The following is a 3921-nucleotide window of genomic DNA, read 5'->3' as shown; positions in this document are numbered from 1 at the left end:
TTGTGCAGGAAAAACTTAATGTGAAAAAATGTAACAAAAGATGTGGCTAAGAATCAGGCAAAGCTCAAAAAGACACAAGCATCTTTGCTGAGTTTGTCACATGTACTGTATGGCAGCCCCTTGAAATAAATGAGCTGCCCTAAACGCAAAGTGTGACAACACAAAAAAATTTTTATACACACAGGAACGGAGGCCGCCATGTTTGTTTACTGCGCCGTGTGACAGTCCCGGGACCGGGTCTGGAGGAATGTGCAACTGAGATTTGCCAGCCAGTCCAGACCATGCCGGAGTCTGCAGCCAATGAGAAGATGGTGGTCCCCGCACCGCTACCCATCCAGCACAGAAATGCAGCGGCTGATTTTAGGAAGATGCATCGGATCATCACAGAGGACTACAGCTGGTCCCTGGCTATCGTCCCACTGCTCACCAACCTCTGTCTGCAGCACATCGTCAAGAACTTTGAGCATAAACCAATTCTGGATAAGTAGCTCCCGAAGCACAGGGTCAAAGTCTTGGACACTCTGTCCACCTCACTACCCCTTCAGGTGATGGCAAACCTGATCAGTTATGAAGAATACTGGAGACGTTGCTGTGCTGAACGTTGGCCTATCTGTGACGTCTCCCGATATGGCTCCAGCTGGAAGAGGTTATTCTTCGAGAGACACCTGGAGAACGTCATCAAAGGCTTCATACCTGATGTGACTGAGATACGGACCATCTGTGAGGCTGCGGAGCTCAGCAAGGAGTATGTGAAAATGTTGGACATCCAGCAGCTACTGCCACCAGTGAAGTAGAGGTCAAGAAGGAAGAGGAGGTCGATGAGGTCTCTGACGAAGGAAGTGAGGTCGGAGGTGACCTGCCATCCATGGACCACTTTGATTTTAACCTTATAGCCAATTCACTATGTGGTCTACAGGAACTGCACCTTGTCTATGGGGTTAAAGGTTGTGGCATGAACTTTGAGTGGAACCTCTTTAGGTTCACAGAGCGGGACTGCGGTCTGCTGGCTGACACCTTCAAGACATTCAGAAACCTGAAGGTCTTCAGGCTGCACAGGAGTAAAGTGGATGATGAAAAAGCCCTTGTCCTGATCAGGAGTTTACTAGATCATCCATCTTTGGTTCACCTTGAACTGTCACACAACCAGATCTCAGACCGCGGAGCCCGTGCTGTAGGCAAACTGTTGAACCAGAGCCAGCTTCAGATTCTCAACCTGTGCAATAACAACGTGGGGCTGTATGGAGCTAAGGCCATTGCTCACGCATTGTCCAAAAACTCCACTCTCAGTACACTGAATCTACGACTGAACCACATCGGGGGTGAGGGCGAACAGGTGCTCTCTAACGCTCTGCTGAAAAACAACACCCTGGTAACTCTGTATCTGGGGAGCAACAAGCTGTCTGAACCCACAGCAACTGTCCTGGCACAGGTCCTCACCCAGAACATGACACTAAAGAGCATCAGCCTCTCCAGCAACTGCATTGGCTTGGATGGTGGGAAGCAGCTGCTGGAAGGGATGTCAGAGAACAAAACCCTGCTGGAGTTCGATCTGCGGCTGACCGATGTGGGACAGGAGAGTGAATTCTTCATAAACCAGGTCCTGAGAAGTAATCAAGAGTGGACTACAGAGCCAACCAAAACCAACACCAAGCCAAACCCAGATGCACTAAAAAGTATGTTTCCATCACCAGGACATTCTAAAATCCTTCAGTATGATGTCCGGTTAGAACCAGCAGGAGGGGTAAGGGGACACATACATACAAACGTATACCAAGCGAATAATAAATCGTATGCTTAAAACAAAAACAAAATTAAAAAATACAACATGCGTGATAGTGTGGTCATTGTTCATACATCTGCAGCAAAATGTACAGTTAAAAAATGTGCTAAAGTTCAAAAAGATAATTTGTCTTGTGTAGGGCAGCACTTTGAAACAAACGTGCTGACCTGTGCATGAAGTGCAACATCAACCAAAAATGCAACCAACCGCAGAGATGTGAACCTAGCCTAAGAAGAAAAAAATGCCCCAGCATCTTTGGGAAAATAAAAATGTCCAACATCAGTGGTCAGTGTGAGGGAAAATGCCCATAATCTGTAGTTGGCAGGAGGGTAAATGTTTGGTGTTGGTGGACAGTGTGAGGGAAAAAAAAAAACCCTTGCATCAGTGGTCCATGGGAGGAAAAACATCCTGATGTTGGTGGTCAGAGGGGAGCACTGGGGAATAAAAAGAAAAATGTGGGAGTAGAATAAAAAGCACTTGTGGCATTAGGAGCTGGAGGGGTACATTGGAAGTCAACAAGGGCTTAGTGAGTAACAAGGTGGTTAGTGGGGGCCAGAGAGGTACAGTGAAGATCACAGAGGTCCAGTGCTTGTCAGTGGAGGCTGGTGGGATGCATTAATGGCTGAAATAGGACATTAGTGTTCAGTGGGGGCCAGATGGGTACATTGGTCTTCCATGGGGGCCAGATGAGTACATTGGTGTTCCATGGGGATCAGATGGGTACATTGATGGTCAGTGGGGACCAGATGGGTACATTCAGGGGCGGACTGACCATTCGAGCACTTGGGCACTGCCCGAGGGCCCGAGGTCAGTAGGGGGCCCCATGAAATGCCCCTGGTACCTTTTTAGAATGTGTTGTGTGGGCAAGGACACAGGGGCCCCATGATCCCCTATTGCCCGGGGGCCCCATGAGTTGTCAGTCCGCCCCTGGGTACATTGGTGGATGAAGTAGGACATTGGTGGTCAGAGGGACTTATGGGGCACGCTGGTGGTCAGTGGGAGCTGAGGGATACTTTGGTGGTCAGTCGGGGCTTATGAGGTACATGTGTGCTCAGTGGGTGCTGAGTGGTACTTCAGTGGTCAGTTGGGGCTGATGAAGTACATTGGTGCTCAGTGGGCACTTACTTTGTAGTAGTCTATATCCCATGCTCTCCTCTCTCCGTTTTGTTTCTTAACAGAAAAAATAGGCATGTCTTCTGATCTAAAGCATTCAACAGTCAGCCTTCATCCTTTTGTAGCCTGGTGCCAGCTATATCATTTTGCCTTTCAGGGACATTTACAGATGAGACCACGATTAATACTTTTTCCCTCTAGTGCCCAGTACTGAGTCTGCTACATCACTTCCTGTTAGCAGAGTGGATCCAGGTCTTCTGATTGCAGAGGATCTTGGGACCTGTAGTTCTATAACCTATACATATTGTATTTCTAAGTGCTGATTGAACTACAAATACCAGAGACCTAGGGAACCAGAAGGTTGCTGGGAGAGTAGATATATTCAACAGCAAGGAACTGGCTCACTCTCTAAGCATGGGATTCAGAGCTGAACACAGAGGGACTGTTGCTCTCCTCCAGAGACAGATTGTTTGCCTACTGCTGCAGAACTTTGCACATCCAGCAGGACTGGCGGTACTCCAGATGCTAGGTGGATCCTGACAGGAGAGCAGAACAGGAGGTGGAGCCAGGAACCAGAGCCAGAAATCATGCACAGAAGATCAGTCAGGAGTAGAAGCAAACGTGGTCACTGTCACGGATCGCAAGATCGCCACCACCAACATGCGACAATCTCATGATCGTGATGTCCAATATGTCACGATCGCGGCGTCAGACCCCAGACCTTCTCACCAAACTCGTGACCGAAGGACTGGCCGATCTAAAACCGCTATGTGACGTGCATAACAATGCCACACCCAGCTGCACCCTGCACAATGATTTTCCAGCTAATGGACAACAGATCAATGTGCCGTCAGCCTGAGCAATTGTTACTGGGTCGGGTTAATTACGCAACTAACCCTCCACACTGCCACCACCTCCTTTTTGTACAGAGAAAGAGGAAACTTGCGTTATCAGTTATAACACTATAATGATTGAAATAATCGTCTGTATAAAATGGTCCGCAGGCCGATTATACAGAGGTTTAAACA

General features: G+C 48.2%; 1 pseudogene; it reads left to right on the top strand.

The window, feature by feature from the left end:
- The first annotated feature begins 244 nt into the window (after positions 1–244).
- Positions 245–1805, top strand: LOC149474274 (dynein regulatory complex subunit 5 pseudogene; annotated as a pseudogene).
- Positions 1806–3921: the final 2116 nt, after the last annotated feature.

Source organism: Staurois parvus, unplaced genomic scaffold (assembly GCF_062004578.1).
Source record: "Staurois parvus isolate SC_StPar_1 unplaced genomic scaffold, SC_StPar_1.0 ptg000008l, whole genome shotgun sequence".
Lineage (NCBI taxonomy): Eukaryota > Metazoa > Chordata > Amphibia > Anura > Ranidae > Staurois > Staurois parvus.
Note: the sequence above shows the minus strand (reverse complement) of the source record. Positions and strands in the feature narration are given on the sequence as shown.